This window comes from Apodemus sylvaticus, chromosome 12 (genome assembly GCF_947179515.1).
Source record: "Apodemus sylvaticus chromosome 12, mApoSyl1.1, whole genome shotgun sequence".
NCBI lineage: Eukaryota > Metazoa > Chordata > Mammalia > Rodentia > Muridae > Apodemus > Apodemus sylvaticus.
Genome location: NC_067483.1, coordinates 47640408 through 47654868, shown reverse-complemented (window position 1 = coordinate 47654868; position 14461 = coordinate 47640408).

Sequence of the window (14461 nt, the reverse complement as noted above, 5' to 3'; positions counted from 1 at the left end):
ATTGCTTAGAATCTGTGCTTTGTTCTGTTTTGCTGATCATGAGTGGCTTGTGTCTTTGTTTAAGTTGGAAATTTCTTTCTGTGTGCATAATGTGCTAACATATGTACCGGTTCATCCGCGAATGGGTGTATATGTGTACATGGCTATATTTGAAGGCCAGACATCTGTCTCACAATATATTGCTCAGGCACAGTCCACTTCGATTTTGAAACAAAGTATTTCAAAGGGATCTGAAGCTTGCTAAGTAGTCCAGTGACCTCTGGGAACCCACATTGCTCCTCTCCCCCACTGCTGAAATTGCAAGCACATGATTCCATATCCAGCATTTTCTGTGGGTGGCTGAAATCAGGTTTGGATATTTAGATATGCCTGCAAAGTATTTTACTCACAAAACCATCTCCTCAACTCTTATCTTTGCTATTAAACCTTTAGAAGTAATATAGTCACCAAATTCTTTCTCTCATACACAGGACTGGCATCACACCTTTTGACTGTCCTTTTGTTATGAAGAAATATTTCACTACTTTGATATGTGGGTTGTTTTGCTCCAAGTTTTGTTGTCATAACAATTTTTTCAACAATGGTATTATGGATTTTTCTTAATTTATTAGGAATTTTATCATTTCAAACTTTACATTTAAATCCAGTATGTTTTATAATAATCTGAGTTAGTATGGAATAATGATTCAATTACATTACTTATTCTTTTGCATATCTCCAGTTTTTATAACATGGCATATAAACAAAATGCACATTGCATTTTGTGTTCACAGTAACTTTGTTCAAGGTGACTTGACCATGGGTCCATAGGCTGCACATGGAATGAAATACAAAAATGTGCTTTTTCAAAATTTGATCTTTTGGTCAAAACTTTTGTAGCCATTCATGACATTTGCTGGCAGGTGACAATTATAAGACTAGATTTCTATGACTGCTAAATTAGCCATTAGAAGTTAATGTGGATTGTGTAGAATACAAGGAGAACTTTAGATGCTGAAATCTTCTCTTGCTAAAAGTTGTAATCGTTTTCATGAATTTGTCACTTCCTTTTTTGATGTTTGTGGCTCTAGCTATATAATTTTTTTGCTTCCCACCTTGGGTAAATTTATTCAATTGTTCCGTTCTTGAAATTCTGGAAGAAACAGAATAATTCTTTTTAGATAATCAATCAAAGTGGAAAAAAACTAATAGTTATGTATAGATTTCTGTACTCTAAAATCACAGAATTGTTTATAACGTTGGTTATGATGAAGAGCTTATGTTTTGTATAAGATTGTGTCATAAGATTTAGAAACTTTTCCTATTACAGGTCCGAAGTGTGTGGCTCTAATTTCTTTCTCTTTCTTAATTGTTTTCAACAGTGATCCAAGGCTGTGATAAAGAGCATGGCAAAGGTCACTGTTGTTATCTTGTCCTCGGTCTCAGGGAGGAAACTCAGTTTTTTCACGACTGAATGTGATAGTAGGTTTGTCTGGTGACATAAGAATCCATAGACTTGAAGTATGTGTTTATATACTTAATTGGCTTTGTTGATAATTGTCTTAGAGACTTTCATATAGTAAATGCTATATCATTTATAGATGGTTTCCCATATTCAATAAATACCACTTCAATGCCAAGCAGTCCCTTCCTGTCCTACTGCCTACTTCTTCTTCCTTCATTCTTTTAACCCATCCACCCATTAAATTAGGAAGAATTAGTTTAAATCCATAAAGGTAAAAAATATATATAATTTTAGTTAGTTTAAAATTCTGATATTTTATGTGACTATCAGCTTTTGCTGACTAGTATGCATACTGATTAGATATAATCTTCTAAGTGGTGATACTAGGAAAATACTAATATATATGTACATACATATACATATATATATAATTTTACCTGTAACATGCTTTTATTAGTAAAACTAATTTATCTCTAGCTATATGCTATTAGTGAATATAGCAAGATAACCTGTTTGACAGTGGTTTTAAAAACTATTAGAGTGTTCAGAAACTTGGACACTGAATTTCTATAAATAGTAACCTTATTCTCTGCCTACAAACTCAGATCCTGAAAGAGATTTAAAAGAACATGCTTTAGTTATGTGGCAATCCAGGCTTCCTGATGTCAACGCACAAAATCAAAGGCCTGGACATCTGATTACAGATGTCCTTGAACATCCAGAAGCCTCCCAAGCAGAACAAAGCCTGTATTATTAATGGTAAGCCACAAAGGCCCACTAGGGTACACAGTGGCTTCAGGATTATGGATTTCAAACTGAGGAGAAAAGGAGCAAGCTTCAAATTAAAACATTTTCTTCATTCCTGTTCCCAAGGTAGTTCTTTGAGAGACCAAAAATATTTTTTATGACTGTCTTCATTTCAATCGAGGCATCAAGAGTAAAACAGGGTTGTTAGAGTTTGGTCTCCTCTTGCTCTCCTCAGAGTTGCAGACACACAGACTTGAAAAGAACTGATTAGAATATTAATTATAATGTCATGCAAAGAAATGATCCTAAATATATCTTACACAGTCTTGAAGCCAGGAGTCACAGAGTGGAAAGCATGACAATAGGTTTAAAATTAAAGCACAGTATCTTAATAACTGGATATTATGAAAATGCCTTTGATAATGCATAAATGATGGAATAATGTGTGGCTAAGAAAGTGTTTTAAAGACTCTTTTGGGAGAGACCCATTTTACATTACTAAATTTGAAACAAGTTACAAAATAAGAAGTGTGCTACTACATATAAACTATATATTATTTGTGTATTATAGATAACTAAATATTATATAATGTTTATTGTAATGACATGTTTACATATAATTTAGATAACTCTAAGTAAAATCAATAACAGCAATGTTTTAGTGGTAGAATTTTGATCAATAATGATTTTAGATTTCATATTTTTGTTGAATATTCCAAAATCTCCTTAAGCCTATATTTAGCTATTTTATAACAATATACCTTGCTGGTATGTATCATATGGAGTCAACTTAGTTAAGTGTAAATACTGCTGGGAATAAGCCTGGTAATGAAAAATGTCCTTTTTTAAATCAACCTTTCATGGGGAATATTAGATTCAATGATGACAAAAGAGTTACTTTTATAGATCAATTAAATGCGTGTATTCTGCTTTATATTTTATGAAAATAAATTAGCAAGAGAACTGTACATACACATAAAGAACTTTTTATTAGCCTTAAGATTTTCTACTCGTGTTAAAATCTCACTCAGATTTAATTTTTTACCTTTTGAATATAAAATTCACTTATAAAAATTTTTTAAATTCTTCTCTTCCACTAAAAATGGCCAACATTTTACAAGTCTTTTTTTATAAACAAAAAGTATAAAAGACAAAAATAATTTTTTAAAATATATTGTTTGTATGAATTCCTATATGCTTATTTTTAGATAATATTATAATCAGGAAATAATGTTCCTATCTAACAATAATTGCTGTCAATGTAGTGAGAGAAAAAACAGGAAGTAAAGAATTGCAGTACAAATAGCTGATGTAACAAAGTCTTATTAACTGAGAGCTGTATAAACAAACCCTATTGTTTAATGTACTGCAATCAGGAACAGCTTTGAGCAGGATCCATGCAGCTTTTGACTATAATAAGGTTTGCTTTCTGTTAGATATGTAGTTCCTTCTCTTTGTGTTCTCACTGATAAAAGATACTAGTGAGGATCTCCATTCAAAAGTCACTAATCACAAGGAAAAGAGCTTTGCTGTCCCAAACTAATCCTTTCCAAAGGTGGGCAAAATGCCACAGGGGCTTTGAGAGATTCTAAACATTCTGATCCTACAGTACTGAATGATAAATAGGGCGGCCTAATGGCATAAAAGAAACTGTGGACAACCTTCGTGAGGGATGCACTGTGAGTCAGATTAGTGAAGAAAAACTGATGAGGTTAAACTTGATAATCATTAGAGTGAATAATTCATATATTCATTACTGTATTATGAACTTGATTGAATTGTCCTGAAAATGAATGTCAGTCTAAGAGAGTGGGTAAGGACCATTATGAGCGAGTACAAGGAAGAAAATTGAGGTACAACAAAGCACAAACCAAGTTAGTAAATGATGCTAGCCTAGCCAAGTACTTCACATATGTCAGTGCAGGACTGAAAAGTTATGAACACATGATAATCTAAACTTTAAAACATGGGAAGTATAATCCTATTTGCAATATGACCACTTTATTTTTATGCCATGTTGATGCACTGCTGACCTATTTCTTTTAAGAGGGGAAGCTACTCATGCAGGGTATATACTGGTCAGTCAGGGACATGACAGACTAGAAGATGAGTTGGCAGGAGTAGGTGAGTTGTCCCTGCGATGGGTGATAATACATGCAATCAAAGCCCTCTGCCTGAAGACCTCAGTTGGGCAAATCCCTCTGCGCCCACCCTTCTTAAAACAGTTATCCTTACTAAGAATAGTAACAAGGCTACTATGAAAAGTCTGGTGTCAAAGTGGAATTATCCTTGGGAAATACTGGGTCCTCAATCAACAGTTAATAATTAACTAATTTACCTGGTCTTGGTAGACTAGGTGGCTCTCAGATTGCAATTAAAAATGCTGCTGAGATTTCTTTTTCAGTCTTTCTTTTGTTATAAAAGATATATAAGGAGGATCTAGAAATGCCGTGGATGGAATTATTATCTGAGAAGACAAAATCAAAAGCCACTAGAATAGCACCAAGACTTTAGTTCACCTCCTTTCCCTCTTTCTAGTGGCACCTTAAGAGATGGCAAATGCTCAGACTGTAAGTAAGAAAGGCTTCAAGTAAGCGTTAATTAGATAATTAAAGTAATTGGACTACTTGCTTATCTGCTACCAAAAGCTTCAATTAGAATCCAGGCTGAGGGGTATTCTCTCTTTCTCCCTCCCTCCCTCCCTCCCCCACTCCTCCTCCTTCTCTCTCTCTGTCTCTCTCTCTCTCTCTGCCTCTCTCTGCCTCTCTCTGTCTCTCTGTCCCTCTCTGTGTATCTCTCTGTCTCTCTCTGTCTCTGTATCTCTCTCTCTCATCTCTTGTAACCCCAATTTTCTTTGCCTTTCTGTATTGTATAAACCCTGCCCCAGAAAGTAGGGGCAGGCAAATTAATTATATGATACAGTAGGGGGAAAATTGGGTAAAAACACCAACCACTCATCTTTCCTCAAAACAAGGCTGCATAATAAGAAGCAGTAGGAATATTGGTTTCACATGGACCAGTTCATGCAAGCCAACAGTGATAATTCATTATCTCCTAGAGAGATCCCCTTGGATTAGATTAGAAACTAAAAGACAACAGAGCATTGACCCTGGCAGTGACGACTGTACTAGGCCTAAGAGAGGTGTGTTTGATATGGATTTTGAGGGAATAGTTTAGACACCAAAGGAAGTGCAAGTTTATGCTAATATATTTTTTATGGAACTCCAAAGAGACATGAGTAGGAGTTCCTTCTGAGAAAATCAGACCAAGATGTGCAGTAAACCAGAATGAAACAAATATTTTGCTACAGAAATACTTACAAAAACATTGTGTTTAATAAAAGAGTTTCTAACGAGTCAACTTTCTTGTTCATGTCCTATAATTAATCAATTCTGCGATGTCCTATAATGAATAGACTGAAATTTATGATCTGCCCAGACAACATGGACTAAAACAACACTTGTAATTGAATCTCAGACATTTCATAATTAACTATGATAAAAGGAGTTTACCTAAGGCTGCCATGGGAGATCTGCAAGAAAGAGCACTTGCAGCACAGAGTGTGGAACTGAGTTCTAATCCCCAACATTCAAGGACTGGGCATGGACACATGATCCTATGAGCCTTGCATCTGGAATAGGAAATGGATACATAGAGCTCCATGGTTAGCCAGCCTAGATGAAATAGTGAGGTTTAGGTTCATGGATGCATCCTGTGTCAAGGAAAGAAAAGGAGAGTGGTGGAGCAAGAAATGTGACATCTTAATCTAGCCTCTGTATGTGTACACATGGGTGCACACAACTGAACATACACATGTAACCACAGGAATGTGACGCAAACACCACATGCACATAAACACAGGCCCTAGATACATCCTTGATACTGTGGGTGCTGAACTCAATACATTTGCATTGTTTTGATCTTAGCTAATTTTTCTCAAATACTCATTTACCCTTTGAATAATTTATCCCTAGGTATTTATTTATAACTTTCACAAACTGCATAATACTTTTCATTCCTCTGAGGCATTTAACTCCACTATTAGCTAGGTGCATTTATTGAAGTTTGAAGATTCAGTGATCTCTAGTGAGGAAAATTCAGTAGATTTCAGGATTAGTGTCATCTTTATATCAACTAACTAGTATCATAACTGATAAAAATATTTTCCACATGTGGGATTTTTGTATTTGAGTTATCAGTACAGAAAATGGCTTTGGCAATTTTCTTGTGCATGATAAAATGCATATTTCTCCCACTTTATCATATAGCTCTAGCTGTTGACGATTTAACTTTTTAGCTCCATCTGATATTTCTAATAGAACTGAAAGCCAGAATTTATTGCTTAATTTGTGACTTTACCTATTCTAAATTAATTAATTTTTTTCTTTCAGGAAATAACCCTTTGTTATAAGCTTCTGGCATAGGTGACTTTGCCCCATGCTTTTTCTTATGCAAATAATCATCATGGACTCTATCAAGGAGAAAAAAGGCCTGCAGAGCACACATACAGATTCAAATGAACCTTGGTTTCCTGCTTTTTGAAAGTATTTTTCTGGAATGTTAGGCCTCCATTTATGGACTTAATGCTGTTTGTTTGTCATTTGTTTCTGTCCACGTTAAAGGAATTGAGAATTCACAGGATAAAATTTTATGTTTTAAAAAAATACAGTTAAACACATAATATTTGGAAACTAGGAGGGGATCGATCTGTCTCTTTTGTAAAGATCCCTATTGAGACATTGCATCTGCTTCAGAAGCTTACCACAACAGACAGACAGAAAACCAGAAAACAGATGCCGTGGTTTGCATCTGTAATCCCAGCATTTCCATGGCAGCATTGTTTACAAGCATGCAGAGCAGCTACATTTAGGAGAGATGAAATCTAAATGCTTAGTTATGAATTAATCATACAATAAAATGATAATCTTCTGACTTCCATTTGAACTTAAGTTATTATACCTAGAACTTAGTATTTTTTTCATCGTGTATTTAAAAACTCTAATGTAGAAATATTTTGAAATTTTTGAAGTTTTTTTTTTTCAAAGTCCAAATAAATAAATCCTTGCTATCTATTTGCCTTGTGATACACTCCTGATGATGCAAGTGGCAAAGATGCCTTTGCTGCTGCCTGGAGCACAATGAGCACTACTGATCTGTCTGCTCATTAACCGTGTGCCCACAGTTCATTTTTCCATTCATTCATTCATTTATTTATTTATTCACTCATTCATTTATTCACTTTTCATGCCAATTGCAGTCCTGTTCCAAGCCCCCCACCCCCACAGCCCATTTCTCCTCCACATCTCTTCTCAGTGCTATCTTGACATCTCCATAACTTACATTCATGGTACACAGTGTCTTCAGCAAAAGGTTTCATCATCTAATTCTAATGAGCAACTAAGTACAATAACAAGAAACTGTACTATTTGGGGGGACCTATATCACTTCTCTGAATTAAATCTCATGACGAGATATCCTACAATTGCCATTGGAAATTTGCTTAATAAATTGCAGTTATTAGTAGCAATTATAGGCAACATTGCAAAGTATGACATTTTAACTTGTCATATAATTTAGTACATTTCTGTAGGATTTTTGAAACAACTTTGTGGGAAACTGTCCCGAGCTATTCGGACTTATGCTTACTCACAGCCCTAAGGTGGCAGCTGCTGAGAAGGAAGAACAATTAACTAGAGCCTTCTCCTTGAGCTGTCGGTGTGAGAAGATTCCGAGAATACCACAAGATGTTCCTGCCCTAACTGCAGAATGTTTCTGCCAGCGTTAATTCCAGGTGTCCCCACCAGATGACCTTCTTGCTTCCTGCTTTGATCACTAGGGTGTCTCCACCTTTCCCTCCTTTGTTCTTGTGTGAATGTCAATTCCTTCTCTGTAAGCCTTAAAACTCGTTTACCTCCCCGACATTAAATGAGGCCTTGACACAACCCAGACTGACTCTGACTTTGTTAGTGTGCTTGGGCTCCCTTCTCTCTTCCCCCCATTTTTGACCCTCAGGTAGTGCCTCTTTGGGACCCTGGAATAACTGGACCTGCTGGACAGGTCACAACTTGAAATTATGTCAACTACCCCTGCCTCTTTGTGTCACTAACTCCAGCCTTTCCCTATGAAATGTTCATAAAGTTTGTTATTGGAATCTCTAAATAGTTCTGAACATCAAAAATATTATTTTTTATCATTTTATCACTCCTACTTTATAAAATAGTTTAAAATTAGCAACTGCTTTTTTAATAATAAACCCATCTTTTATATAAACACTCAAAGTAAAGATAATATAAACATGAAAATCATGCATAAACATTTCCTAGAAAGAATGAGGAAATTTAGAGTATTATGTTCTCATTGCATGGAATTGGAAATTTATAAGCATTTTTTCTCTATTGATAGAAAAAGATATTTACTTCTCACTTAAGGTTTTTCTCATTTACACTAATTTATTTATTGATAAGTGTGTGTGCATGTATGTGTGTTTATGCATGCATATTATATATACATGTGGATTTCACAGCAAAACTTCTGGGAGTGAGTTTCCTCCTCCCAACATGTGGGATCCAGGTATTTAACTCAGGCTACCAGGCTTATCTGCAAGTATCTTCACCCATTGAGTCATCTAAGCATCCAAAACATTCCTTATTTAAAATTCCACCCCTAAGATAAGTACTCATTTGTAAATGTTCTATATATTTAACTTAAGAATTTAGACTGTTTATAAACAGTAAAGTGTATGTAACTCTTAAGTAGACTATTTTCTTAAGTTTCAAATGTTCCAACAGATATATTTCTTCAAATCTTTGTAGAATACAAAAAGAATATAAATATAAAAATAATCAATAAGTCTAGACAAGTTACGGATCAATGGTGTCTGCTGTTTGTACTCTGAAAGATGTTCTTAATTGGGCCTATTTAACTTCTACCATTTTTACAATATGTTTTTCTGTTCATTATTCAGTTCTTCTGAATGCATAAAAATGTGGAGAGAGTACACACCAAGTTGTACTTTTAATGAAAATGGTAAATGGCTTAATATCATCTACATACATTTGTGTATTTCTCCAGCACTAAAAGAAGAATATCAAATCATTCTAAAAGAGTAACTGGGAATTGAGGCAAAGCAAGGATTTGAGCTGATTCTTTTTCATCCAGAATCTGACTTAACATAATTTTTGAGGAGATTTTTCTCTGAACATTCATTTTCAGAAAACAAACAAAACAAAAAACAAAACAAAAAGCGTATATACAAACAAAACTAAGTATTACATCTTAAAGCTTGGCTAACTTTGGACGGAACTTCAATGATATCAGATGCTTAAGTGAAGTTTCAGCTTAGAAGTAGTCCAGACATATTTCATTAAGATTTTGTGTAGCTTTTCATCTAAACTTTTATAATACTGGTAGCAAGATCCCATTGTACAAGTAATGCTTCCTCAAAGCAAATTTGTTTTTTCTTTCCTCTACTTTCTATTTTTAGCTTTAATTACTGCTATAATCTTAAATTTAAGTGTGATAAGTAACAGATTTTGAAACTTTTTATACAGGGCTGTTTATACTTTAGTAGGCAATTAAACCGTATAATGATCTCTTTATTTATTAAAAAGCATTTTTGTGTTATTCACAATGCACTACCATGCGCACTACATAATGGAAATACGGTAGGAAAAACAACAAACATAAATTCTTGGCATTTTAGATATGGCATTGAGGGACTAAAGAGAAGGACAGAGCAGTTGCTGGTCTTGAAGATAACCTGGTCCTAGCATCATACAATAGCCCACAACCATCCATAACCACCTTTCTAGTAGATTCCGTGCCTTCTTTACAAGAGGCAAGAAAAATATAAGAAACATGGGAGATGTTCAAAGTTTTGCAATGTATAATGTTAATATTGCAAACTTGAACATTATAGAAAACATAATTATTACTACTACTATATACTTAACTGGAATTTATGCAGAGTCATTGACTATTCACATACTGCTGAAGGAATAAGTCAAAATGAGCACAATGAATTTGAAAATCATAAAAAATAACCCTAGCTAGTTTCTAAAACCAAAACACTAATATAGGACCATGAAGTAACATGTGTGGCACTTCAGAATACAAGGGAATTCCAAGTTTCATTGGCAACTAATTGTCAGAGATGAAGCAAATATGGAGCAAAATAAATTATAAAGGAGTCATCAAAAACATGCTGAAGGATTCAACTGTTCTGACCCTGAGACCGTGAGTCTCTTACAATCAAATTATTACCTAAATTGCTGCAAAAAGGTCCCCAGTAACCTTCGAAGAGCCAAGATGTCCAGTCAGATTGTGGCTTTCATTCTCTTTGATGTGGCATTTGTCATAACTGATATTTATTTTTCTTGCCAAAGTTTCTCCTGAATAAAGAAAATTAGGGCTAGTAAAGCAAAATGGATAAATGTAAATCTACAAAGGCATTTTTTATTTTAGGAAAATTGAGAAAGATCCAAAGTTTAATAGCCAAATCTCTGTAACTGCTTGGTCAAATTCTTTTCTCTCCTTTTCTTGATGCTACAAGATTAGTAATATCTCTCAGTGACATGTTCAATGAAAATAACATAAATAATGCACCTATTATATCAGAGTTCAGAGAAAGTATGACCACATTTACCTGCTTTAAATTTGAGCAAGAAGGAAGTAAATGCAATAACTACTATGCAAATTTGAAACTAAAGGAAAAAGAAATTGGAACACATTGAAGGCAGAAAAAAAATACAAACAAAATAAATTTTCAATCCATCTGCCTGTAAATTTCATGATGCTAATATTTTAACAGCTAAATAATACTAAATTGTATAAATGTACCACAATTTCTTTATCAATTCTTTGATTTAAAGGCATGTAAGTTACTTCTAGTTCCTGGTTGTTATGAATAAAGCTGCTATGAACACAACTGAGCAAGTTTCCTTGTGGTAGGATGGCACACCCTTTGGGTATATGCCCAGAAAGTTGTATACTTGAGTTGTGGCGTAGATCAATTCCCAGTTTTCTGAGACACTGCAATCTTGACTTCTAAATTGACTGTACAAGTTTGCACTACCACCAGCAAACATTTAGCTAGCATTTTTATGGGACGTCGAGTGTAATAACAAATAAGTATCTGATTTCTTGTGCTTGTTTTGGGGAATATTTTTCTCCTTTGGAATGGCATGCCCAACTTTAATATGATAGTTTTGCTTTACATCATTATAGTTTATTTTGTCATGTCTAATTGTTATCTCTTAGAATCCCATTCTTCTCTAATGAAAGACAGAAAAGGAGTGATTCTGGAGGGACATGAGTTAAGAGAAGCTGGGAGGAATAGAGACAGAAGATACTATAATCACAATATAATATGTGAGGGGGGAAAGGAGGAAATAGGGAATGTCATTTCATATTTTAAAAGCCAGGTAGCTAAATATTATCAAGGAAAACCATAGGAAAATAGTTTGCTCACTAGTGACAGTGATTTGTCATTAGTGATAAAACCAATATATAATTAAAGGAAGATAAGCTGTGTACAAGCAAATTTAAAATAGAAGAGAAGAGAATGAGCAACATCATGACCACTTATTACCATTTCTTTGTTTAAAGGCAATGTTCTTAATGATATTTAAAAGCACTGCATTGGCAAATCTGCATTACTTGAAGAAAAAAAACAAGGAAACAAAAGATGAGAAAACTAACCCACTCATTGTAGGTTGCAGCACTTCTAGGCAGGAGGTCCTAATGTATAGAAGTGCTGATTTCCGTCAAGCCCAAGACTCCAAGCCTTTAGTGCTCTCTATTACTGATTACGAATGAAAAATGAACAACTTCTGCAAGCCCTTATGACTGTGACTTTCCTGCAATAGTTGAGTGCAATCTATAACTGTGAGCTAAAATAAAAACCTCTTTCCCCCCTAAATGGGTTTTGTCAAAACATTCTTTCAGAGGAACAAGAAAAGAAAAAAATCTTAATCCATTATTGTTATCTTGATTTTAGTTATGTAGTCAATTAAATTTATGCTATAAGGAATATTATCTTCCTTCAGATGATATAAGAAACTACTGAAAATCAGACACTTAAAAATCAGAAACTGAAAGGCAAGGCGAAGATTGTAATAGCAACCTTTATTCACTTGATGTTACTGTCATTTCCAAGGCTTACTGCTTGGTCTGCTATCCTAGGCCCAGACCAGGAAACTCCTCGATTAAGTACAATCTAATCTAGGCCTAGAATATTTTAAGTCTCTGAAACTTAGTGCTGAATAAGCTCACCTTTTCTAGCTCATTCTGAACTTTCTCTCTCTACCTGGCTTAAACTCCTCTCCATATTGACTAATTCAGACTGGCATCTCTCTGTCTCTCTGTCTCTCTGTCTCTCTTTCTCTACTCCCTCTTCCCCATCCCCCTTCCCCTTCTCTTTCCCCCTCCCTTCCCCTTCCCCCTCCCCTTTCTCTCTTCTGATTGAATTTCTCTGCTTGGCCTCAAAGTAAATCTAGCAATCTGGAAGGACCAGTCTGGGCTTAAAGAGGACTTCTCAAGAGAAGTGGTATCTGGGAGTAGTGAAAAAAAGGACTCAAAATCAAGTTGTGGGTCAAATCTGGTGGCCTCAAGAGGGCTTTCCAGATTGTATTCTTTTGAGACAGTTTTCTTGTTATTCTAAAAACTCTTTAGGATCTTCTCTTGCAGATCAAAAGTCCAGTCTTTATTTGCTTCTAAATTCAGTCATTACCCCAGGTTCCCGTTCGATCATACCAGGAATCAGGATCCCATGACCTCAGCCCCTGGATTTTTATAAAGAGACAGCAAGCAACAAGCACATACCTGACCCCACCCTGACATTACCATTTCTGCCAAACTTGGGTCTAGAACTAAACTCCTTTTGTCACAGGCTAACTTTGAACTCAGGAATCTGCCAGCCTTTGTAAGCATAAACAAAAAAACTTGGGTTAGACCTTCCTTGCCATCACCACTCCCTAAATCTTTTTATCTCCTTCCATAGTATCTTTCAGATGAACTGCCTCATAGTGAAGCTGACTCTAATCCTTTAGGTCTGTGAAGCTCTTTATATAATTCATATTACATGCTTATATTTTGCCGAGTTGAGAAATTATATGTAATTTTGAAATCTTTTTTTCAGAGTTCTTTCCTATAGCCTTGAGGGTTGTCAGGAAGGTAACAAACAGCATTCTATCCCTTTGCTGATACATTAGACACTCCCTTGCCTCCTGAACTAGTAATGTCTCTAATTATCATGGAATCATTAACCCAGCAGAGACGACATTCCTCAAAGTAGGAGCATACATAAAATAAATACATTGTTAAACAAATAAGCCATATAACCATGACAACCATCAACATGCTTGGAGGACCATGCCCTGCTGGCCCTGTTCCTTCACCATGATATACCCATTGCACTCATGTACATACCTACTGGCTGCACTGAACCATAGCTCCAAGAAAGAGATCAACACTTACTGTGTACACTAAAGCAGGCTGCCACATAGAAAAGTTACCCAATCCAATGTGGTTGGCCAAAAAATGAACCCAGGTACAGCTTCACCATTTTGGACTGAGAGGAAAGCAATTCATGCCTCACCACAACATCAGAAGTTGCTGTGCTGCTTAGTGACCTACAATGTTTCTGCCTAGCCAAATTATTCTACTGTTTTGTCAGGAATTGAGGGTCAAGGTGCTGTGACTGTGAAACAAATCCATGCGAATCAGAGCATCTGGAGATCAGGTCAATCTAATATGCACAAAACAATTTGCTCACTCTTGATCATCATCCATGTCTTCTGGTTTATGCTATGATGATATTGGATGAATTACAAAGAAACAATTGATTTCAGATTTCAGGTGAAAATTGCCTTCTTTCTGTGATGCAAAAGAATGTTAAATTACTTGGCTAAGTCAAATCAAGGTTATATGGACTTAGTAATTGCTTTTGTGGTTATTTTATATAAAAAAGTAAGCAAATTGTTAGAGAAATTGACAGATATCAGAGGAGTCTAACTATTTTAATGTTGAAACATTATCTGAAAGCTCAGATAATTATGGCGTGGGTAGATTTTGTTGGTATCTTCCCAGTGCCATATAGGAGGAACAACAAACAGCTTTAGACCACATCCATTGAATGCACCCACAGTTACCACAGCCACATAGAGGGGCCTCAGTGTGGTAGAGACTGAAAATGATGTGTCCTGAGTGCTTCATGTTGTTATGAAGTTCTACTCTGCTTGCTGCCCTAATATCGATCTTAATCTAAGAATT